General features: G+C 47.5%; 1 long non-coding RNA gene across 1 annotated transcript in view; it reads left to right on the top strand.

Annotated features, from left to right (window-relative positions):
* The first annotated feature begins 873 nt into the window (after nt 1-873).
* The window catches only part of LOC119154263, a 119,875-nt gene continuing 95,075 nt past the window's right edge, over nt 874-25,673 (top strand). Inside the window, exon 1 of the long non-coding RNA XR_005106414.1 lies at nt 874-964. This is a non-coding gene — a long non-coding RNA (uncharacterized LOC119154263). The remainder of the gene's footprint in view (nt 965-25,673) is intronic.

The raw sequence follows: 25,673 nt of genomic DNA, 5'->3' as shown, positions 1-25,673 counted from the left end.
TTGGTTACTGAGAGGCAAGGATGCAAAGAAGCTGTGAAGCAGCAAAACTACCTTTTCATTATACGGTTCCAGAAAGACAACCTCAAAATATTCTGAGAATCTACCCCAGGGTAAGGAAATCTCCAAACCTCCTATTAAGATACCACCACAGCGCCTCATCTTAGTGAGCTAAGAGCTCTCATTAGATACTTCCCAAGCCACGTCCCAGCCACAGACTTTCTTCCTCAAATACTCTAGGGGGGGGGGAAGAAGGAAAAAACCCAACCCAGCCCACTTTCCAAATGCTGCTCAGTCTGCACTGATTATATAACGTGATTGATAAAGTCGAGGAGTGAGCTGAGGTCAGAGCCTCGGGATGCCGGGCCCCTGTGCCATGAAGGAGCTTTTTGTGTGTATGTGCATGGGGGATGAGGGTTGTGTTTGTTTCTTGAAAAACCTTCAGATGCTCTCCAAAGAATTCCAAATTTAAAGCAGTGTAAAATGCTCCATCAAACATGTTTTACAGTCTTGACGTGGCTGCCTGTTGAATCTACCCCAGTGGCTGTTACTGAGAGCTTTGGAATAATCTTTTGATTGCGCTTTTCTTGCTGCTGGGCAGAATCTTCATAGAAGACGGGGACAGTTGTTTTATTGTCCTGTCTGGATGGGGGTCCCTTGGAGGAGGCTGCTTCACCCAAGGTCACTTGAAACATGTAAAATCTATTCTGCCTCCAAAAATAAACAAGATAGATAAATATGGCTGGGCCAGGGCATTGAAGGAGTCAATGAGGCACCCGGGGCTGAAGTCTTGCTTTTGAATTGAATGGAGACCGTGGCATAGCAGTCACATAAGAGGTGTTTTCCTGAAGCTTTTTTTGTTTCTCCATAGTGCCCAGGAGTTGGACCAGGCACAGTGGCAGCCAAAAGAGAGATTTCTGTAGATCAGATGGGAAGTCACTCTCCCAGCTGGATGCCTGCAGAATTGGTGAGTTTCTAGAGGCAGCAACTGTGCTGCTACCGTGCATGGAGGCACTGCATCCCAGTCCCTTGCCAATGGCCTGCTCATTCACATAGTAAAGGGATTCTCTGCTGGTCTATTTAGCACAGCTCCATTCTATTTCAACCATTTTTTCACCTTCATTGCATCTTGCACAAAGTACCCAAGACTAGGTCTTCCAAGTCTGCCCAAAAGCCTGGGGAACTGGGGTGCCACTGGTTGCTGGGGCCTAGGTGTGGTACTGGTGCAGCAGAGTTAAAATGCACGATGGTAGGACATGATCTCAGCATCACTGTGCCCCAACGGGAAAATAAACACCTAAGCTTTGTCTCACTATTTGTTTTCCAGCAATATCTTGACTATGCCTTTCTGTAGCAGGATGAAACCATTACCCTGTGGCATTTCTTCCTTTCTACAAATAAACAGAATGGAGGGAAGGGGAGGCATGGCCACGTGCTATAATGTCCTAGTCCTGCTAGGAGCAAGAGGACAAAACTAGACATGGCAGAATTGCAGTTCAGTCTGAAGGAAGAGTTATGCTGTGTAATGCTTCAACCGTAGCTAGGACTCCATTGTGGTGGGGCTGTGCTCATAGAGAGACAAGTTCCTGCCTTGAACCCATGTATAGTCCAGAGAGGCGACAAGCGAGATAGGACAAGTATTGTAATCCTTTGTGTTCAAAGGGAGAAGTTGGATACAAAGGGTTAATTTTTTGCCTTTGTAAGTCAGCAGGACCTTTGCTGCAGCCAGGAGTAGTTTCACTGTAGGGTATTTGCCCAGTGTCTCGGTGCCTTACCCATCCTTCTGCACGCAGTCCAGTTTTCACTTCCAAACCATGAATGATCGTTGCAAAGTATATATTCATTGTGGAGATAACCCAGGCTTGCACGTGAGTGTTATGCCTGATCTTGGGTGTTTGTGTGTTGTCCCTTGTCCCTTTGTGCACTCAAGCGTGGTTACATGCGTGCCGCTGCAGAGTGAAACCTGTGGATGGTCTGCACTGTAGCTGGCAGTAGGCTGTCCCTCCGGGGGGGAGACACCCCTAGCCACGCTCAGCTCCCACGAGCAGGACGTGCTCTGGAAATGCCTGTGAAACGTGGGTGCAGAGGTGTGCAGGATGGCTCGTGCATCAGGGCTAATTCGACCCTTATGTGGTGGGAATGCGGTCAGGTCCTCGTGCCAGGGAGCAAGCTCTGAGCAGTGCAGCTGTTATCCAGGTAGATCAGGACGTTTTCATAGAGCTGTGTCTGGTGGGGATATGGAAACTCAGCTCTTGCCTTTCAGCACTTAATGCTCTCTCCCGGGTTAGCTGGCTTGAGGTTGGAGCCAGGCTGCAGTCACCCAAGTTATTTCTGTAATGAGGAATATGTGCAGAGTCAAGCAAAAAAACATCTTGGAAGAAACGAATTACCAGCCAAATATAGATTATTTCATTTTGAGGGACATCATCCAATCTACTTAACTTCTCAGTCATTCAGCAACTTTTAATGTGTATTAATGCCTGTATTTGTTATAACCGTGCGTACTAAAAGCCCAGCCCAGCGTCTTTCTCGCTTGTTACTGGCATGTAACATTAGACAGGGCAATGCCTTTTCTGTCTTTTAAGGCGCTGGGTACGCAAACTCCTCATGTGTAAGTGTTTCCCTGTGGATTTTAGCCTCTTTTTGCATAGAAATAGGCAGGAGAGGGTGGGCTAGTTTCTTTTGAATGCATCTTCTGGCACTGGTTCAGCAACATGTATAAATATTTGTTTGTGATAGCTTTGATGTGATTTAAGCGTGCACTTAAAGGTAAGCTTTGTATTTTGCAGAATAATTGTCCTAATGCCTTGTTTGAGGGTGCAACTGTGAAACTGCTCAGTTGTGCAATCTGCTTGGGCCAAAGAAGTATGGCAGACAAAGACAGCTAAACCAAATTAATTACAAGCCCCACCTAAGTAGAGCAAAACCCAGAGACTCATTAATAAACATCTTAGAAACCTTGTTGAAAATTGGTAGTCATCAAGTGATAAAATACGGAAACTTTTTCTCTGATAAAGCTAAAAAAGCGGTGATCTTTCTTCTGAAATACTGTAGCAGAAGCCCTAATGAGATAAATGTATTTATCCCATGAATAAAATGCTGATGAAAACTAATCCGAGAAACGGAATAAGTGATTGAAGTGGGCCAGGATCGTCAGTATGCTCCATCTGCTTTGCATCATTGGGCTGGGCAAAACATCAGAGCATATTGGTGAATCTGGCAAATGTCATGTTATTTTTATGTCATCCTTATTCTTCCAGGGCCTGATCCAAGCCCCACTTTCAGTCCATAGAAATGAGTGGACTTGCCTTTACATCAGCGAGCTTTGAATTGGTTCCTTCCTTGCTCACTGGTAACGTCAGGAGCCACGATGGGTCTTGGAGGCCTTTTGACAGAGCAGTCGGGCACAACTGTGCTTTTAATTTTTAAGACCACATTTTGATGATCTTGTTACTGATGTACGGCAATGGCTGGAGTCCTGAGATAAAATTAAATGGGGAACGTCATAAACTGGAAAACGCATACCGATTTGGAAGCTAATGAGGCTGTTCCCAGAAGTGCTGAAATTCAATGGGGTTTAGGATCCCAAGGACCCTATTACTTTGGAAAATGGACCATACGCTTTCAAGGCGTTTGGACAGTTCTGAAAACTCCATCCATCATGTCTATGAAGAGCCGCGCAGACCTTATGTAATAGCACAGGCAGCAGCCAGAACTGTTGAGAGTAAAACCCGCAGAACAGCCTGATCGTCTGTTGTTTCCGAAGGTGCGAATTCCTCTTTTCCTGATGTTAAGTAACTTTCGGGTGTTGTCCTCTTCTTGTTGAAAGAGGAGTCTGCTGTATGTCGCAAAAAGATGTTTATAAATTCCCTCACATGCCTGTCAATCCAGGCATCTCTCCTTATTCCTGTTATGTTTATTTATATAGACACATATAAAACCAACAACCTTTCACTAATGAATCAAGGTGATTCAGCACATGCCTCCCACTGGCTTTCTTTGATTCCAATCTTATTCCAAAAAACAGCCCCAAATATCACTGGGGTTGCTCATTAAACATGGTGCTGCTCTGCATGAGTAAGACTATTTGAATCTGGCCCGGAGTAAATTTACTAATTCTCAGCGAGAAGCAGAGCTAGACAAAGATTGCAAAATATTGTTCATTAATCTCTTCTTGAATTTTTAAACATATTTTTTGGTCTCTGTTCACTCATGGATCTCTGAGCTAATGAACTTGTTGACAGGAATGTTCACCATAACAACCCATTTACAGCAAATATTGCAAGATCTTTACACTGTTTCCTTCATTCAAAATAATACCAGTCTCCCTCCTCCGAAAATTACCTTCCTGGTTTAGAGTTTTGCCATTAATTGTGCATATTCACGTTGGTAAGATGTTTTGTTTTGTTTTTTCTAAATCCTCCTCCAGCAACAAAACAGAATTAAACCACTTGAAATAGAACTCAACAAAGGCAGACCTTGGAGGTCCAGCACCAAGAGAAAGGCTGGCCCAGAGGCTGGAGCCACAGGGAGGTGTGGAGGTCAGTCCTTTGTCCACCAAAGGCTTTGCTGGGTGGGAAGACACCCGTGCTGCACCTCAGCTACACATGTAGGAGCATGCGACCTTGCTGGGCATCCAAAGGTTAACAGCTTTCAGGACCTCAGATACGCTGGGGTATGCGTGAATGATGCATAATACTGACAAATCATCTGCTTGTGACCCAGCTATACAAAAAAAAAAAAAAAAAGAAAGAAAAAAAAAAAGGTGTAGAAATGGTTTAGTTACGAATTCTTTACCTAAAGATGTCCTTTCAACTGCTGGTGGATATTTTCTTTGAGGAGATTATTCATGGAGCAAGGTTCTAAAATAAAAATTGAGGAGGATGGAGCAAAGCTGGGCTTTGGTGAATACATCCAAACCCTAGACACATTGCAAACATTCTGAGCCTGTTCCCAGGCAACTCCCAAGTAGAAAATAGGCACAACTGTTCTGAACAATTTTCTCTACGATTTGTTTGCCTACCTGTAGGATCTTCAGTCAGGCAAAATCAAAGGAGGCACAGCTGTTGACCTCTTCTTGCTTTGGATCTGGCCTGTAACGAGAACTATACCCACACCGAGCTTCAAATTTCAAGCAGTTTGATGTGGCCTTTTACAGAGAAAAAAAAAACCAGCTAGAATTTTTATTAAAATAAGAAAACGCAATTTTTCATTCTCTCCTCATTTCAGAAGGTCTGAAGGGATTTTACTCAACTTCCTCTTCTACCTTCAGGCAGAGACAAAATCTGTGAAATTCCAGCCCAATTTTGGAAAGTTCTCAGGATGTGCAAATAAGGGGTTCATGATGGGAAGCTGCTGCTTGATACACTGTTGTCATGCTGGCTTCTGGGAATCCGCTGCAGACCAGGTGCCCCCGTCAGCCCCGCTTTGTTCTGGTTCATGTCTTTCCTTCAGAAAGTGTCCGATCAGAATGGTGGGAGGTTTTGCCCTGTTGGGACCAAGCTGGCTAGGAGGTAGTCAAGGTCTGGCCTTGCATAGCTGGGAATTAGCTACTGACTTCTAGAATGTGACATCCAGTAGAAAAATGTAAATATCTACGTTGCGCCGAGCTTGGCAGTCTTGTGTTTGCTGCACCTATCAGCCCCAGGCCAAAGGGCACGGGTGGCTCGGGGAGGAGGAGAGAGCTGACGGCTGAATTCCTGGGTGCTCTCTTTAGGCAAAGTCCTGGAATCCCAGGACAGACTATACCCTGGACCTTTGATGATGCAAGACGTGATAGAGTTAGGGTTGATCTGTTTTTGCAATGTTCAGAAGAGTGTGGTGTGCCCTTACCAAGAGCAAATGTGAGCCTTATAAATATCTGAACACAGCCAATATTATTTTAAAATCCAATTTAGATGCCCGTATTAGACATTTTGGCAAAATACACCAGCAGTATGGAAAAGAGTCCATAGAAATGGAAAACATTGCTGTAAATTCACTGTTGTTACATCCACCGCTTTGGAAAAAAATCAGTGTGAAGGCGCAATCCCTAAAATAAATGAAAGAAAATGCCTCATAGCCGCCAGCAGGCACTGGAGCTCCCCATCAGAGGCTGCCTGGGAGCAGCAGGAACAACCGCACACAGTTCCTCGCTCCTGGTCGACGGCAGCGTGGCGTTCGCCCGTCCTGGAGAGGGATGCGCTCTTTGCCGTTGGTGTAGGCTGCTGATGCTTCTTCGATCTCTTCCTTGGCTATAGGCACCTACCCCTAATTTGGGATCCTGCGCTGCTCCAGGCAGAGCTGGAGGAGACAGAAGGCGTGAATGGACAGCCAAGACCAAGCACAGCCAAGGGACTGGCTTGGCTCTCAGAGGCAAAACGCAAGCTGAGCCATTGGAGCCGGCTGTACACAGATGAGAAGGAAAATGCACAAAGTGATAAATAACTTTGCTCAGGCCGCCAGGAAGGGCTGCCAGAACATTCTCACTTGGCTATGCTCTGACTTGGCTCGCCCGCCGCCGCCGGCCCCCCTCCTGCACAGACGAAGTGCCGGGCCAGAGCCACGCATGCATCTCTGGGCCGGCTCGCCCTGGCCCTGCTGCCCAGCTGCCACTCAGGCAGCCGCCTTGGACCCTGCTGCTCCCCTCCGTCCGCCTGGGCAATCCGGAGCTGCAGCCGGCAAGAAGGCGTGGAGATAAAAAATCAGGAGGTTTTCCATTAGCTTGGGTTGGTTTTGGAGGAGCCACCTCTCCCGTTGCTCCCCCAGCAATCTGGACGGCATCTGCCTCGAGCGTCATCACACAGCACTGCCTCTTTGGGCAGCAAAAGCCTTCTTTCTCCAGGGGTCAGCTTGGCACCCTTTCCTTACAAAGGCGAGTAGGGTGCACGAGCGGTGCGGGTGGTTTCAGCAGAGGTGATCAGACACCCACTTTCTCACCCGGGGGCACTGGGGGCTTTCAGAGCTGCCGCGGGTGGGCAGCTGGAGGTGCAGCGCCACGTACGCAGAACGGGGACCAGCTGCCGGTGCCAGCACGGGCGGCAAAGCCACGCTTCCTCCGGTGCCCCATGGTGCTGCCAACCTGGTGCCGGAGTGGAGCGTAAGGAGGGGTGGATCTTTTAGAGAATTTGTCAGGGAAAAAGAAGTGTCTGCTTTTCTCAGTTTCAGCTGGCAGCTCCAACTTGAGGAAAGCTATTGTTGTAGGATTTCCAAAGTCTCATTGCCTTTCTGATCTGTGATGCACACTGAACATATGTCTTTGTTTAGTTGCCCATTATTTAACCTAGATTTTTGCCCCCCTTGAGAGATTACAGTGAATTCAGGGCACATGAATGGTTTAATTTATCATTTTCCAATATAGACTGTCTTGCACTTATGTATAGTGAAAATAATTTGTTGTCAAGTTATCCAGTTACCACCTCATTTTATATGCTCCATAATGAGCTATTTGTAATGATCCACACTTGTAAGAAGTCTAAATAACCCAAATATTGCCATCTCACTACAGATAACTACTAAACATTTCCAACAGCACTGAATCATCCTGATCCCTGGGAGAGCTATGTACACATTTCTACAGAAATGGTTTGCTACCAGAAAATCCCCTTTTTAAGACTACCTGGTTTGATTTTGAAACCCTATAGACTCTGGGAAAATTCAGTTTGAGGGGAAAAGTACTATTGTATTGGATTGTTGTTGTTGTTGCTATTCCAAGTTGCATTTCTTTTCTCCTTTTCTTCTTACTGTCATGTATCCCTTTTGCAATGGGTACGTCTTTCCATGGGGTGTTGCTCATAGCAGTAGCACATTGAAGGTTAAGGGCATGTCCTTGTGCTAACCACAAGTTATTTTCCCAGTATATTAAAATGCCTAGAGGACTCTAATCAGTACTCGTTCACCCAAGATTTGTCCTGTGTGCCACAAAATGCCCAAGGATCCCTCTAGTCACTGAAAAGAGAGGGCTGCTCTTAGAAAGTGGTTCAGCCCGCTCCCAGGATCCAGCCGACCTTGCCAGTAGCTGTCTCACCTCCTGGCAGCTAAGGTGGTATACGATTCTCCTACTTAAATGAGGCCCTCAATTAGGCAGATCAGTTAGGTACCGAAAACAGCTTACGCTGAACCTGGCTCAAGCGCTTCTTTTGTTCTTTCGATGTTTGGTGTTAAGTCGTTTTGCTCCCGTGCAAGCAAGAGACCCCAGTGCCATTCCTTATGCTTTGGCATCTGTTTTCTAATCAGCCAGCCTGATGGGGTAGCTGCCCTCAGGGATTTAAAACATAAGTTATTTCTACTGTTATTTTATGGCATGACTTGGCATGATGTGACATCCCTGTTTGGCTTGAACGGGGGACCAGTGACTTGGACTGCCTGACAGACTATAGTCAGAGACTAATGACTGCCTGCATACTGCTAGGAGGAACCCCCTGGGGTGGCAGGGGGACCGCTGCCAGCTCTGCTCTGAATTAACATCTTCACTAAGGAGCAGGCAGGGAGATTAGGCAGCCGCAGAGAGAAGGGCAAGTAATACTGAAAACCCCAGCGTTCCAGCTGCCGAGAAGTCAGCCTTTTGGAAATACACTGAGTAGGTTGTTGGGGTCGATCAAGCAGATAAATAATCAGGAACCCACGCTGTTCCCCAGCGAGGTTTATCATTTCAGGTGGATGTAAACATGGGATGTTGTTATTGGGGAAATTGCAGTAGCTGAAACTGAACTGGAATTGTTTGTACACAGAAATGATCTCACGGCATAAAATTAGTGTATTTATAACGTGAGCTGCTAGCTGCAATGTCTGCGGCTTCCTAAAAGAAATGATGAGCTTAGGTAGAAAAATCACTGCCTTGCTTTTTCTCAAGCTGCTAAAGCAAGGCTGCAGAATAAAATGGGGGTCCCTGCAGTAGTAAAGAAATAACAGGGGGGTCTGAGAGCTGCTTTTAAACCCCATTCTGGAGGAGGAGCACCTCAGAAAAAATCCAAGGTGACGAAAGAACAAGAAATTAATACAAGATAAACTCTAAACTTGAGTCTCTCTGGTTTTCTAGCTCTTCTTTTACAACTGTATTTCCACTCCTGTACTAAGAAAAATGTAATTCTTTGTTCAATTAGAGTAACATTGTTTTTCTTCTTTATCCTTGAGCGGGCTTTTGAAGGAATTCAGGTAACCCTGGAAAGCACTGGGAACACTGGGTTTTTTTTAAAATGTTTGTGAAACTAGAAACACTTTATAGGGTTTGACTTTGCAGAATACATCACAATTCAATTCTCTGAAAAATGGGTCTGGTTCCTCCTCTTTTGAACTTGCTGTTGCCTCTTGTTGGCTTTTTGGGTTGATTGGTTGGTTTCTTGCTTTCTTGGTCAGAGAAGGCCTGGATATTACAGTCAAATCATGTCATTTGAGGGTGGAGGGGGACATCTGGTCCTCCAAAGGTCTGCTTTGGGAAACCTGATTTATGTTTTTAAGAGAGTAAGGAATGGCAATATAAATGGACATAGGAGATAAACCAGGAATCTCTTATTGTTTAGTCAGCTGTGCAGTGCTGGCATGAAATGCCAGCTCAGAAGTGTCACAGCTTTCTTGGGCATCAGACAGGAAAGCAAACTCTGGTTGGAAATGTCCCTGGGAAGTGCCATGTGGAAGCCTCTTGGATTTGCAGTCTTGCTTCGTTACAGCAGACTGTGCTAGGCCTCCAGCAAACCAGCGCTGAGCCGCTGCGATATGGTGTTCTGGGAACTTGGGCTTTTTTTATCTTTTTGCTCTTGGTCTCTGCCCGTGGTCAAGCTCCTCCATCAGCTACAGCTGTGATTCCTCCCGGCCTTTATTTGCTTTGTCTCACCAGGAAGGGCTCCTAAACTCTGTGTTTGTCCAGGTCTGGTAGCCTTTTGTAACTTCTGCAAATTACGTACATCAAATTAGGTTTTTAAAAGGTGGGGGGAGGGCTTCCAGAGGAGCCACAGACCCCTTCTGCTGCTCCTCATTTTGCCAGGCGTTATTCTGGCTGACTATTCACATGTGGTGCCCTCACCCAGGGCAGCCATCCTTGCAGGATGCATGAGAGTGGGGGCGTTAAGGATGCTGTATTTCTTCCCAATACCTTCTTTAGGAGGATATGTACTGTAGGTGAGGTAAGGGAGAGAAGTCACACGGCTGTTGTTCTGCCCCTACGGACTATGGCCCGTCTCTGTGTATTTATTTTAAAAATGTGACATTGTTTTAGCTTAACTTCTCCACATTTTCAGGCAGAAGCGCAGTTAACATGATCTCTATTAAAACGAGTGTGGGTGTTACTCATATATCAAATTGCACTCGTTTAATGAAATCACTGTGAAATAATGTCTTGAGTGATAGTGGCATGAACTGGGGTAGCCCCGAAGTGGTGTGAAATAACCATAGCGATAGTTAGGGATTCTGGGCTGTTGCCGTGGCTACTAGCCTATTTGACTTACCATTGCAGTGGAAGAATATTAGCCAGGAGACAACTCATGGCTGAGACTCCCACATGACAATGGTGCTTTCTGCCAAACCTCCCTCCCCCCGCGGGACTGAAACAAGACAGACGTCAAACTGTTACTATTGTCGATTCTTGCAACGTGTCCCAAATGGGAAATTAGATTTTCAAGGGCTATTTGAAGACATATTTGAAAGTTTTCACATAGGCTGCTTTTTTCTCCCTGAAAAAAAAAAAGAAAATACTGGCTTTTAATGAAAGGATTAGGTGTATATAAGAGAAAAATCATTGGCTTTGTACAGAAATTCTTTATATTTTCCAGAGATAAACTATCTCAAACTGAAGTGTTTTAACCAAAACCCTTAGTATATGTTCTGCAAAACAGCACTGTGGTGCCCTTTTGGAGTTTAGTCTGAATGTTCACCTTACCTCACGTGGGTTGGAGTGGGTGATCCAAGATGCTCTCCCAGTGTGCATCAATGTCCAGTGGTCCTATAGTCACACTGTCAGATGGCTCCTGTTGATTTACACCCTGGAAAAAATGTTCAGTCTTCTCTAGTCCTTCAGGAGTCAAGCTTTGGGGGGAGGGGTGTGGGTGGGTTTCCACTCTTAGCTCAAGATGCCTAGGAGGAAAGCTGCTAGCAGAAAGGCACTCTTGGCCTAACCTGAAAATAAAGCCTTTTGGATGTCCTCACCTTGGATGTGTGAGAGAGAATCCTCTCATCACTGCCTGCTCTTGAAAACCCAGACCTGGGTGTTTTGCTGCATGTCTGGCAGCACTTTCCTTCCAAAAACAAGTCAGTGATGCTTTGGACGACAGCTACAAGGATTTCCTCACATAGTTTTTGCAGAGGTGATGCCGAATGTATATAGTTAACAGAGCAGTGCTGTTTTGGCGTGAAACCATGTGCATCATTTTATATATATATTTATATTTATATAAAGAAAGCCTCAAAAACCCACAGGGTCGCAGTTCTCAGCAGCAATGTTTTAGGGCAGGGGTCCTCAAACTTTTTAACCAGGGGACCGGCGCGCAGATGAAGTGGCAGGAGGTCATCTGCGGCTGCTTGGTTTCCCCCCCCAACCCTGGGCGGGGGGTTTCTGTAAATACCGGGGACTGGATTGAGGACCCTGGGGGGCTGTATCCAACCTGCGGGCTGTAGTTTGAGGACCCCTGTTTTAGGGACTGGAAAAGAAGGGTGAGAATGGCAAAGTGTCCCAGTATCCCAAACTTTTCACCACAGATGAGTGTTGTGCTTTAGATGTTTTGCTCAGGTTTGTGAAATGTAGGTATGCTCCTGTAGAGCCCTGCATCCCGCACTGAGAGGGCTGGAGTTTGTACAGAAATGCCACCAGGCCATGGGCATCACGGGGCAGTTATTGGAAAGGACAGTGGTCTTCGGTTTTGTCCCTGCCTTGGAGCCTTGTGGTAGAGGCGCTCCCTGGTCCAAGTGAGGCTGAAGCAGGTGTCTGGTGTGGAGGCAGAAGCAGAAGGGATGCCAAGAAAGCTCCTCGATGAGCAGGTTGTCAAAATCTCAACACATCTATGTGCAGCTTCTCAGGATGCCCAGATCGGGAGACAGAGGACAGTGAGTAAATTCAGATGACTCGATGAGGTGGGACAGGATGGAGAGGCTAAGCCCTGTCAGCTCCTAAAGAGTACAAAAAGGTAGATCCAAAACAAGCACATCATCACCAGCCTCTGGAGTCCAGGGGACATGGGAAAATCATGATAGCTGGTGTCTCTCATCCTCAGCATCCTTGCAGGGGATCCCAGGCTGGCCACCTGGGGACAAGCGTCGTAGTGCCTATTGACTGACTGGCTGCATGGGCATGTCTTGGTGCCCATGAGTATGTAAGTGTGAGGGAGATGAGTTTTATTTTATAATAAGACAGTATCCCCCTCCTCAAATGTCCTGCAATGAACTTTGCTGTGTTGTTGCGATGTTGGTTCCTACATTCGCTTAAAGAGTAGCTCAGGACCCCGCTTCCAGCCCAGTGCGAGTCAGTCCTGCGCACAGAGCAGTGTGCAACCTCAGTCACATCCAGTGGCAAATCCAAACCAGCACTCGGGGTGCTTGAAGGAAGGGTGTTGTTCAGGAGAGAGTCAAGAAGAGGGGATGTGGTAGGAGAAGGACAAAGCTGCTCCCAGCCCTTGAATAGGCTGCGAGGAGGTGCCAAGGTAAAGAGATGCTCAGGAGCCGGTGCTCAGCGCTCTGTCCCAGTGGTGGCTGGAGAGCACCAGGATGCTAAGGGTGGTCTCTGCTGCAGCAAAGGGCGCATTTGGAGCATGCTAAGGAGGAAAGGCAGCCTGGGCATAGATTTGTGGTGTTGTCATACAGATGAATCAAAGCATAAGGCAGCTCTCCCTTCGCCCTGCCTCCCCTCCTCTTTTCATGTCCCTTAATACATAAAAATAAAGATCCTTTAGTCGAATAAAAGTAGAAGGCACCTCCCCTAAGCATGTTTTAAAAAAGCCAAAAATAGTCTCAAAGTCTCAACCAAAAGCAAGCATGGCCAGGATTTCTGCGGAAAATGTCTGTAGCTGGAGGGGGGGTGGGGGGAAGGAATTTGGACAGGGGCTCCCCAGGCATCTTGCCTCGCCCCCCGCCCAGCTGCCCGCTGTACCCCCTGCCGGCCTGCCGCGCTGAGGGGCTGACCCAGCCGGGGGGCTGGGACTGGGTTGCTGGCCAGGCAGCCGGCCCCCCCGGGAGGCAGCAGAGCCTCTGCTGTGGGCTTCCCTGTCCTTCGTCTGACAGTTCTTGGCAGCTCTGGTGCAACGTGTTGTTAACAGCAGTCCTCCTAATTAATGGGGAACATGTGTGTGTTGCAGAAACCTTTTTATTTTTTTTCTTCTTCTGTTTGGTGGAAATACCGTAAAACTGTTTATATCCACTATAAAAGGAGCTGGGGGGTGTGGGGGGTTTACTATCTTCCTATCCCAAAGGTTTCTTTTACCTCAGATCAACCCATTTTGGGAACAGGCACTTCTCTAATCCCTGGGTGTCTTTCCCTAAATGCTTTCACACATCTGCACCCCTCTGTCCTGCATTCCTGCCATACCATCATCTTGTCCTAATGAAAAATAGCAGCTTTCAGCCCTGCCAAGTCCCTCTTTTTTTTTTCTAAGACAAAATCCTGTTTATCAAAAAGAATTTCAGAAGTTTGTTGATTTTTTCCATTCATTAACTTAAATTTTTGCAAAAAAATGAAGAAACTTTTGCTTTCCTAACTGTTTTCCCTTCTTGAGTAATAAGAAAACAAATGTTTATGTACCATCTGCCACCAGCATGTTCTACAGATGGTCTGGCAGACTCATATCTTTGGTTCACCTCTAGCTCAAAAATAAGGGTCCCATGTCATAGGTGACTCGCTCTCCAGCACAGAGAGTGTTTTGGTTGGCTTAGGAATAAACACAGGGAAAAGAGAGCAAAGCTGTGCGTAGATCTGTCCCCAGCTGGTGCCCAGCACCAAGAGGACAGCTGAGCCCAGTGCAGCACAGAAGGTCTCCAGTTCCCCGTGAGGGGCCAGCGGACAGGGGTGCGATGGCACAGTGCTGTGCTGAGCCAACCTGCTCCGGGTAAGCTGGACCTCGGCAGCCCTCGGCGGTGTCCTGATACGCAGGGCACGCACCCCCGCAGTGGCGACTGGGGCTGGGTCTTGGGCGAGGACCACTTTGAGGCCTGCCTGGGGTGAATAATGATGGTACAGGACACACCTGTAAGGCTGTGCGTGGCCTTCCTGGAGGCTCAAGCTACAGTGACACCCGTAGGAATCCTTTCACAGAGGGGTGAATAGGACTTGAGGTGTGGGAAGAGAGCCCGCATTAATCTGGTCTCCCTAAAGGGAGGGAGATGCTCCTGTTGCCATTTTATACATGTTGAAGTAGAGGGAAAGAGGGACGAAGAAAAGCACTGCTGGTGGAAGCTGGTGGAGAAAGCCATCATGCACACCTGCCCTTTGAAGTTTCCTACTGCCAGGATGAGGAGCAGCAGCTGATCACATTCTGGATTTCCCCAAGATCTGCAGAGGCTTCCACAGCTCCAGTACTGGAGCATCATCCCTTGGTAGGTTCTCTTGCAGCCAGATAGGTAATAGAGGGGTGCAGGCTCGACAAACAGCACAAGGGCCACGGAGCTGTGCTTTGGACTTCAGGTTGCATGCTCACATTGGTAACTTGGAAAAAACTTGTCATATCCTGGCAAGTCTGGCAGGAAATGTTATCCTAGCCCGTATCCAGGTTCCTGGATGTGTTTGCTGAAGGTCCTGGGAGACTGGATATCAACAAAGAACAGCTGTCCAGTCTCTTCTGGAGAAGGACATTTCTGAACACAGACATGGGAAATACCTGTTCCGGGAGGAGCGGCTTCACCCAGCTACTCCTTGAGCCTTGACTGCCATGGTAAGGCTTTTGGAGATGTATAGAGCGCATAGGAGGGGAGCAGAATGATGAATAGCAATCAGTATGCAATTTTGGCTTAGGGCAAAGTTAAATCTTACATTTTCCAGGAGAATGTTATTTCTGGTGGTTTTGGTGTTTCTCATTAAAGAACAAGTTATGAAATTCCACAGATAACACATTTTCCTACATTTGCCCCAAAAGGGGAAAAAAAAAAAAAAAAAAAAAGGCGGCCATTCGTGAAGCATTGCCCTTTGTTTCTTGTGGAAGACAGCAGAAAATTTGAGACCAAAGCATCAAATGTTTCACTTCTCATCAAACCCATGGAAATGTCATTTTTTCCAGGTTTACCAGAGCCGCAAATATGTTCACATATAAGCTGATACTACCAGTACAGCTAATGGACCAGACCCACAGCCAGCACTAGTTGGCATTGCCCAGTGGTATACTTGTTACCTTAGCACCTTGCCAACCGTGATATCATTTTCCAGATGATTTGCATGGAACTATGACAATTTATATCCACTGAGGCCAACTCAACTGACACCCACTCGGGAGGACATGGTTTTCCTGAGCCCCTATCTCGTAAGCCAACCTGATTAAAGTGCCTCACCTTTACATCAGGTCCTCAGCATCGCGCTACATGACATTTCCTCCATGGCAAGACGTTGCGTGGCTTTGTGTGACGTATCTGGGAAAGCTCCGCTGGGAAGGTCCAGTCTTGGTGAAGCTCCGGCAGAGGAACATAGCAGTGGTGTTTTGTTTTGCAGAACAAACACAAAAAGGAAGAAAAGCAAGCAAATGGATGAAACTAGTGGAGTCCGTAAGATGAAAGAAGAGGTGGGGTCATTTCTGAATGACTATAACAGAGCTTGACTGAGGTTACTGATCTTGACAACCTCGAAATCTTATAGACACTGTGTTTTTTCCCCACAGCCTGCCAAGACCTTGCTGACACACCCAGCATAAAAAAAGAACCAGCATACGCTATAACCTGAAAGGTTTCTGGATAATCCTCCTCTAACATACTTAATGCTTTAACATGCAGAAGCAGAGGGCTCCATCTTTTTCTATTTTGAGAAGCCAGTTAGTCCTTCAATTCCCTGTTTGGCTCCCAGACTGAACCTATCCTGTCCCCATCCTTTGTGCCTTCAGGCAAGGGGAGCTTTTCTTAGTGTGCTGTTTGTGATGCCTTCAGGGTCCGTCCACCCTCCGTTTCGGGCTTTCTTGTCTACTGAAGGCAAGTCTCAGTTTTTTACTCGATTTCTTTGATGCTCTCTCATCAAGGGCATGATAGGCATCCAGTCCTTCAGTAAGTGCTCCCCTCCCCGGTGCAGCTACGGCTTGTGTTTGCATATGCATTTAGTCTGCATACAGCTTTAAAAGAAATACCCTTACCAGCATAACCCACTGTTGTCTGGACGCTGGCGTCTAAGCAAATGGTGTTGCCAGCTTCAGGTAACACAAACCCTGTTTGCTTTCAGATGGGCAAGTTGGTGCTGTGCTGTAAAGCTGGGGATTAGAGTCAGAAAGATAAGGGAAAGTACGACTGGTGGGCTGAGAAAGCCACAGCACTCTAGCCCTCAAAAGTGTCCACAGCCAAGCTAAGGTTCACCCCAAAGAGGGTAAAACTCCAAAACAGGTGAATGTGGGGACGTTCACCCAAAGGGGAGTACAAATCCATGCGTTTGGGATTTTCCCAGGATCAAGAGAATGCCAAGCTGCATCCATCCACTCTGTGGGCAGCTGGCTTCTCATCCCCATCCCACCTGAGCCTGCTTGCCTCCCCTCGTGCTTCCCTCCACTGCTGCAGCCACGGAGGAGCGTGGTGGGGTGAAGGACATGCTGCCTGCTTCCAGCACGCACAGCAGGGGTTGTGCCGGACCGTTTTCCCATCAAATCTTTGTTCTGGCTTGTATTGGCCATGTTTGTAGCTATGCATTTATTTATTTTTGGGTTGTTTTTTTGTTTTGTTTTGGTTTTGGTTTTTTTTTCCTGGATGCTGGATCTGAACTCCAAATTGCCTTTATACTTCAATTCTCTTGACAAATGGCTATGTTCAGTCTAGGCTTCCCCATCTCCCTTCTCTGTTTCTCTTTCTCTTGGATCTTAACCACAACTGGGGCTGCAACCAGCGGCTTTGACAGGTATCTTCCAAGCAACCTGTTCCAGTCTACAGCTTGAGATCAGTTGTAAGTTATTCTGTGGCCAGGCTTTTTTGTGCAATCTCTGCTTTAGAGCGTATTCCTTACATGTTTCTTCTTTGTGGGCAGAGAAAAAGGCGTTCCTCTGATTTCTGGCCTGTGGTATCAGAGGTAGCTTTTCTCCCTGCCAAGTAGATCAAGCACCTCAGGACTAGCAGCTGTCAGACATAAGGCTGCCTGTCTGACTCGTCCCACAGCAATCCTGTAGATTTCCAGGTACAGCATGGAATACTACAAAAGCTTTCCATATTTTTAGTACTTCAGCCTTGGTAAAACATCCGACTACTTTGTTCAGCCACAGACTAGAGCCTTTTATTCTGGTGTTCAGCAACCACCTAGCACTTGCATGGTCATTAGATAAACCTGTCTCAGCAAATCTCTTTCCAATGATAACACCGGCCCTTGACAAGGGCAGCTTCCCCTTCGAAAAGGTGGGTGCAGGGCCCCTTTGGGAGCCTGGCACATCCCATCCGGACCTGATTAGGGTGGTGGGAAAAAGGGTGGCACCTGGCATTAATAAAAGGCGAAAGAAGCAGTGAGAAGGGCTTTTGGATGTCTGTGCAAGCTCCTGTGAAGGAGGGAGTTAGGAATGGGGGTACAGGGAGAGGAAGCAAAGGAAGGTGTTTCCTTGTGAAATGACAAGGGATGATGCTGCAGCAGAGGTGCTTCTCCAAAAGCTTCCACAAATCTGGCCTGAGGATGACTACGGTTAGTAGAAATGTTAGTATGTTGTCTTCCTAAGCTGGCATAGACATGGACAGGCGAGGAAAGGTAGGGATGAGATCTTCCGAAAGACGCCTGTCTGTCTGTCTCTATCATGAGAGAAAATATGTAGGGAGACTGGGCGATGTGAAGAATTAATAACAAGTAGGAGCTCTTGAATTGTATCTTTAATGCAAGTCTGCAAGGTGAAGGCCTGCGGGCTGAGTCACAGAAGGTTCAGGAAACTGTTGTTGTGGGTAGAGCTGGGCTGCTGATGGCACAAGAAGCTGCAGAAGAGTTTGGGTGATAACAGCAGATATGAGAAAAGTCAAGTGTGTATCTTAATGCACTGCAGTTAGGGGTTAAGTAACGCGAGGATGCCCTGTCTACCTGAAGCACCATGTTGCTGGGGGGTAGCTGTCAGTGCTTCTCAACAGCCCAGCAGTAAATCAAACTCTCTGATTCCCTGTGCTTACAGGGAAACTTGAAAGATGAGCAGGAGGGGTGAGAACTGCAGCTATTCCACGGAATTTGGAAAACAAGTGACCTTGCAGAAGATGGGAGAAGGCAGATTTCTAAACCTCTGAAAACATATGGGATTGCTGATTCTCCTTCGTCAGACTGATTCAAACCTGCTTGAATTTTGTTAACTCTTATTTGTAGGCTGCAGCTTGGCTTACCAAAAAAAAAAAAAAAAAAAAAAAAAGAAAAAGAAGGAAAAGAAAACCAAACGAGGAGGGGAACAGACCCAAATCCACAACACATCAAGTGGCCATGTAATAGCATGTTGCAAACGGGTTCACCATGGGATTGCAGATGACTTAATAGTATATAACGGCCCACAATGCACAAGTGACTCATTGCTTTTGCTATATCTGTTCAAGCTCACCATATTGAGCAAGAGAGATTTGCCATCAAAAAACCTCTAATAAATTCTGTTGCTTTGAAATATCCACAGTGCTTCTGAGAGAAGTATGGCATATCTTGTGCTCTGAGAACATCTCAACCCACTCTGCAGGGCTCTGGTAGGATGTGCAGGCAGATCAGCATCCTTCAAGCCAGCTAAAAAACAGACTGAGCCAAAAGTGACTTGAGAGAGCTCCCCTTGATCTTCCCAAGGGGAGCCAAGCAGGTCATTTTGGGTAGGAGCATAGCAAGCTGAGGTGTATTTCTCACCTCCCCCCACTAGATGAGGGGTGGCAGATGCTGCATTTGTTGATTCTGGGTACTGGGGAAGGAGCGGTAGAGCTGTCCCATGCCAAAGGTGCCCCTGTGCCTCACACATGTGAGCCATCACCAACAGCTAGCCTGTTCCCATGAGGGGTAATGCTCCACTGCATTGTTTGTGCTTAATTATGTTGGACCTTGACTTCAGTAGGGGGGCGTGGGTACAGCCTTGTGCAAACTAAGGTCCTAAATTTTCTCCTAAATTCTCTACCTTCCCCTCTGCCTCTTAACTCCATTTACCTGTATTTCTTGGATGTATAGCAGCAGCTTATTTATTAGTGTGATTAATAAAATAATTGCAGTGATGATATTACTGCGAAGAGTGCAAGTCACTTCAAAGGCCCACCGTGCATGGTGTTACATACATGGGCACAAGAGGCAGGGATGCTCTGATCTACAAGCTCTTGGCTGTGGAAACCAAACTTCCTAAAATCACTTTCATATGGAATGTTTTATTTTCACAATTCAGCCCAGATTCAGCTCTGTCAGCTTGCCTTTTTCCAGTGAACTATTTGGATGCTCAGCTGAATTAAATTGTCACAGCTGACCTCAGGTTCTTAATTTTCACTAATTATGGGAATGGGTAATTTCCCTCTGATAGCAGCATGGGCTTTGCCTGAGGAATGACTAAATGAGACCCTCAGGATACAGTGCTCCCTAGGTTTGAGGAGGCGAGGTTTTTTGGTGTTGCTTCAGTGCGGGTGTGTGAGACGTCTAGATAGAAAACTTTCTAGCTCAGCTCTCTTCAGTTACCTCTTCCGTGAAAAGTAACAGATGCTCATTGTGACATGAACATTATTTCAATATCTACAGAGGAGAAACGACGACCAGTGTGATCCAAACTTAAAGGTTAGTTTATTTCAAATTATTTTGTGACGTCAATAGGCAATGATAAATATAGCAAAATATTTTTCCTCTGTACTGCAGGGCCCTTAAAAGGATATCTTTGTTGTCTTAGTTGCCATAGCAGTGACTAATGTGGATATATATATACACATATGCACGTGTATATATGTGAGGAGGGATTCCCCAGCCCTGGGGTTGATTGTGTTGGCTTCTGTGGTTGTGTTTCCTCTTCCTTCCTCTGCTTGAGGTGCTCCAAGGCATTCAGACAGCTTGTGAAACATCCTCGAGTCGGGGAAACTAGTATTTTTCAGTCAACCATCTTGGAGCGTGGGCCTTAGCGTGTTCTGCAGGGCTCTGTTATTTAGTGCTTATCTCTGCAAACAGGGTGTGAAGGCTGGGCAGAGCAAAGCTCCCGCCGCTCTCCCTCTGCCGGGGTGGTTTGTCTGCAAAGCAGGTGATGGAGACTTGCTCCGTAAATAAATTTGGAGGCTATCAGTAATAAATGTGCTGTTTACTATTTAGATGGTTTCACATGTACCCAGATTCTGCTGAAAGGCCTTTGACATATTTAGCTGATCCTCACCTTAGAATAGATTTTTATCTCTCTGCTCCTGTTTCAAAACTGCTCCTCCCTTTCAGCAACCTACTGATGTTGCTCCAGGGATCTTCCCGTGCGGGGTGCCTGCCGGGGTCCTGCCCTGCCCTGAGCTCTGCCCTGCAGGCAGCGGGGCTGTGGCCCAGATCTGGGACTGCCCGGGTGCAGCTCTTGGGAAGCGAAACCCTCGCAGAGGGCTTCTTCATCCCCTTGTGACAGAGTTCCGTTGTTGTCACCCAAACGTGAGCCCCTCATGCTGCGCTGTATATGCTGTTCTTGTGCTGGTCCCGAAATACTTGATAAACACGTTAAGCAGCATGATTGCATCCGTGGCATGCTGTTTGCATGCTCCCTGTTGTGTCTGCCCTCTTTCTTTTCTGTGCCTGGCAAAGAACAGCTACCCCAGGGGAGGGAGAGAGGTTCTGCCTGTGGTTTGTTCTCCTCTGGTTTTCTAGTGTTTCAGGCCAGGAGAACCCTCCTGTCTAGAGGCACTGGGTGGAAAAGTTTCTTTTCTCAGTGACTCCTTCATTTTGGCTCTCACCTGGGTTTGCAGCTCCCTGGTCTGTTGTCTCCTCACCGTTGGTGGGCAGATGGTGCCTACTCTTGCAATACCAAGTTGGAACATGTTTGGGTACAGAAGCAGGACTAGGAAAGCGGGGTGAGGGAATGGAGGAGTCTATAGCCAACTTCCCCTTCCTCCTTGTGCTTCCAAAGCTTTGCACAGGTCTTGCTGCTGTTCCTCAGCTTGGTAGCGGAGGAAGCAGCCGGGCACTGCGTGGTTTGGGTGCAGGGGTGAAGCTGGCTAATGTATCCCATTCCTGATGTCTCTCCTGCCCCCTTCTCCTCTCCTGCAGTCAGACAGCAGCAAAATCCCAGCAGGTAACTGCAGAGAGGGAGTAACTCTGGTTTCCTTTACTCTCCGAGTCTCATTTGCTTCTAAACTATCAACAAACCTCAGAGCGGCCCTGGATGCAATGGGGGTGTGAGCTCTGTCCTCACGCCTTTTGGGGGCCAGCAGGTGTAAGAGGGGTGGGAAAGGGGAAGGTTATTGCTGTCTGAGAGCATGCATGGGTGAACATCTTCAAAGCTACTTGCAAATCCCATGTATTTGCTGAAGCTGCCAGTCAAACTGGACTTGGCCACGTGTGGGTGAAAGGAGAGCATTCGTACACAACGCCGTCCCAAAGAGCAAAAAGAGGGGCATCTGAGACCTGAACCAGCCTACTCTTTTGTGTTTAAACTCTGGCTTTCTTGTGTGCTTTTCCCCCATGATTTTCATATGGAGGCTTTTTCACGTTACCTATCCAAACCTTTGCTTCTGCATCCCCACGGCGAGCCAAAACGCAGCTTTTCTCTTTTTGCCTGTGTTGTTACCAACAAGTAAGATCCTGGAATGAGAACTTGGCTGGCCATTGTGTTGATGACAAATGAAAGAGAAGCAAACACAGCTTGCTTGTCTGCAGCTACAGTGGTTCAGCAGGGCTGGCAGTAGTAAAGACATGTTATTTGTTGATAAAACACACAATGCCAAACTCTGGGAAGGAGCTGAGATAGACGGTATCTCAGCGCGATTGTCTGCCTGTCCTGCCTGCACCTTGTGGTGCTGGCTTAACCTGGAGGTGAAATGGTGCACGGTTCCTGCTGGGTGAGATCAGGAGGGATGCTCCACGGGGGGCTGTGAGCACCTGACAGGTAGCATGGAGCAAACCATGATGTGCCACTTGCAGTCCCGATGTGCATGTGCATGCATGTTTAGTCTCTGTCAACATAGCCTGCACATGTGTCTGTGTGCGTAGTCTTTATGCAGGTACACATATAATGTGCATGCACGATATATGCACGTGCATGTCGATGTACATGTGTGTAAGTGCTGTGTAAAGGAGCTAAGGCAGAGTGCCCCAGCATGCAGGGTAGCTAGCTGGTGCTCTCTGAGTTTTAATCCCAGCTCTGCCAGTTCTCTGCAGGGTCATCTCACTAGTACTATTTAACCTCTTTCCCCCTGTGTTGCTCGTCTGTTGAGACTGGAAAACCTTCATGCAGGGGCTGTGCCTTCACATTTGCACGCCCAGTGCCCAGCATGGGATCCCTCGACCCTAGCTGGGGCTTCTGTAATGCCAGAGATACAAGACAGCAGCTACTGAGCGTGCTGCTGCCGTAAGGGCACCTTGAGGCGCAGCCTCCAAAGAGATTTTGGAGCAGAAGGAGGACCCGTGATGTGGTGGCTCCTGAGGTTAAGGATCCTGGGTGCAAAACAGGGAAGAAAAAGGTCTCGCTACTTCATTGCAAAAGTCCTGCCTCTAGCACTGCAAAGGTTTAGCCCCAGTAAAAAGAGATGCTAGTGTCATAGCCAGACTTCTTGATGCTTTGGGCTACACTGTTCAGTCAAGAAAGGGCCCTGTAAGTGCATGCAGTGCATATTGCTTGCAAAAACATGCATGATTGTCAGGCTGCAGGGTGCAAGGGATTGCCAGAAGCTCAGCAGCCCTACAAGGTCAGGTATAAGCCCTTGCCTTACACAGGCAGTTATGGCAAACGCAGGCCGGGATAGAGGTGCATCTCATGTTTAGCGTTGTTGCTGCTAAACAGTGCCTCTCTGGGCACTGTCCCTGCGAGGCTGGATGTTGGTTGGGGTGCTTCTGGCGGATGATGGGAGCAGGTTGTCCCTCACACACATGTATGTCCCAGGAAGTGATGGCAGGAGCTGGCGTGGTGTCACAGCTGGACACACGTGAATGAGGAGAAAACCGCATGAACACACTAAATGTAAATGACTCCAAAGGTTGTTGGATGGGAAGGAGAAAGGTGACAGGAATAACAGAGACCCTGGGTGTGGCGCAAGTACAGGGACGTGTTGAGATGGGGGTGAGAAGCCTCTGTGGAGAAAATGCCTGAACTCCCACCTCTGCTCTGCTGCTCGTGGAGACGGAGCTGCTCTAATGAAGCCCTGTGGGAAGGGGCTCTGGAAAGCAGCGTGGATCAGATTCCATAATTATGGTCGTAGCTAGAAGAGTAAGACCTTGGACCATAAAGCTGGCAGGCTAAATAGCCGAAGAGGCACAGGATGGCAAGGCCTGTGGAGCCGTGGAGGGGAGACGTGACTTTCCAAGGTTACACGGCAGGGTGGTGGGGTAGCTGAGAACGGTGGCCTGGCTCCCAGGCCACTGTCTTAGCAACATGACCACATTCCCCTCAGTAATAAAAGCCACGCTGAACCTTTGCCAGGAACCAGCTTGGCTCTGCTCTGAATGGTCACCATTCTTGAGGCTTTTTTGGGGGTAAAGAATACCAGTTCAACAATAAACCCCTTCTTTTCTAGTTCTAGAGGTACTAAAAGCAATAGTGTTGGGAAACCAAAAGTATTGTTGGTTTTCTTCACTGCCTCAAACCTACCAGGAGGCAGAAAATCTTCACCTCTGCTGGTGTCTTTCAAGAGATATGTCTCTTCTGAAGCTGCTGCCTCTGCTCTGGAGCATCACAAGTGCTGAGCACTCCTACAAGACTTCTGAGGTTTGCTTACTGTAGATGCGGAGGTGGGGAAATGACTGTAACACACCTGGCTCTTCACCAGTGTAAAAGGTTGCTTTGGTAAGTCAAAGCCCTCCAGTATGCAGCACTAAGTGGTCCTCATCTCATCCATTCATACACCTGATCTTAATTATTTTATTTACTGATAATAGGCAGCAACAACCTCTCCCTTGAAAATGAAGTGTCTGACCCTTGGTTACTTTCTACATGAAGATAAATATATTGGCGCGGAGTTTATGGATTTTAGGGACACTGGTCCAGGCTCTGAACAACAGAGCCTATTTAATTTCAAGAGCTGAATCTCCACAAAATGTTCACAGCAAAGCCCCAAACTAGGTGCAATAAACCTAGCGCCAGCCAAGTCTGCAAAGCTGGGCTGAATTGCAGGAAAGCCCTGGGCCAGGTTTGGAAGAAGCCCTGGGCCAGGTTTCCAGTCAGCTTTGAAGCCACATTTTTAAAGAGGCTCCTGATCAGGATTTTGGTCTTCCCAGAGGCTGCGCTTCAAGCAATTTCCACCAGCCGGGATTTGAGCTCAGCGTTGCCAGATCCCAACCCGGCTCGGGCCGGAGCACGGGTGATGTCCGGAGGGGGGCTGTGGCCAGCCTGGCCCCCAGCTCTGTGCCGGCCGGTGCCCCCGGCTCGGTGCTCGTGGCTGGGCCAGCAGCGCTGAGCGCAGGCAGCTTCCCCTATAGATCGCGGCCGTACCATTCTCATCGGATTTCAGCACTTGGCGTTTTGGGCTGAATTTCACGCCAAGTTTTCAAATCCAAGAGGCCCACAGGCCTTGTGGACATGCAAAACCACCAATGTAATGAAAATTGGTTTAAAATTGATTTAGTTAAAAAAAAAAAAAATTCAAGCCACCATGTGGAAACATTTAGAAGAAGTTGGTTACAAAGTTTAGCTAAATGGGAGTAAATGCCTTTGAATGTGTCCATACAGAGCACTGGCACTGGAGAAAGTAAATCTATTTACTGTGAATTTTAATTAAACCAGCTGAACTCTGGTTTAACAAACAGCAGTGAGTAAAATTCACCAAAATACCGATACCCCTGCTTAGACTCCCAGTAATGCAGGGAGTCTCCCAGTTACCTTCGTAAACTTTCCCACACACAACACCCTTTTTTCTTGGAAGGGGGAGCATCGGTGTTTTGGTCCGCCTCCTTGAAGACACTTACTAACATGCCTAAGTACCACTGATTTCAAAAAGGATCTAATGCCTTTGAGGATCGTGGCTCACAGACCTCATTCCCGTTAACCTGAGGGAAGGTTTCAGCTCTTCTTGGTCAGCTGAATACCTCTGAGCTGTGGGATCTCAAATGATTTCACCCTGGCAGCAATTTATGGTATCGTTTAGGCTTTGAGGCTATGGAGTACTGTAACCGAAAACCATAGGGCAGGGAGATGCTCTGTCGCCCCCAACTCTCCAGCCTCTTGTGGGCTCATGGAAACCATCCCGGTGCGCGGCTGCATGGGGCTTAGCGGTGCTAGCTTGGTGGCAGACCTGCCTGGTCGGCGCAGCCCAGCGGGTCGAGTGACTGCCCTTGTTCTGGGCTGTTTCCCTGGAGCCTGGGTGACTTCCCATTGAACAAAAAGCAGTCGGAACCTCTTGTATTAGGTTTCACCAGGGCAAAGAGCCGGCTGCCAGTTTCCAGGTAGCTCTGTCCTGACAGCGGTGCAGAGGAGGTTTGTAGCCAATGCTGCTGAGCTCTCTCACTAGCATCAGCTGTCTTTGTCCCGCAGTTGTTTCGCTCTCAG

The sequence above is a fragment of the Falco rusticolus genome, chromosome 10, assembly GCF_015220075.1.
Source record: "Falco rusticolus isolate bFalRus1 chromosome 10, bFalRus1.pri, whole genome shotgun sequence".
NCBI lineage: Eukaryota > Metazoa > Chordata > Aves > Falconiformes > Falconidae > Falco > Falco rusticolus.
Note: the sequence above shows the minus strand (reverse complement) of the source record. Positions and strands in the feature narration are given on the sequence as shown.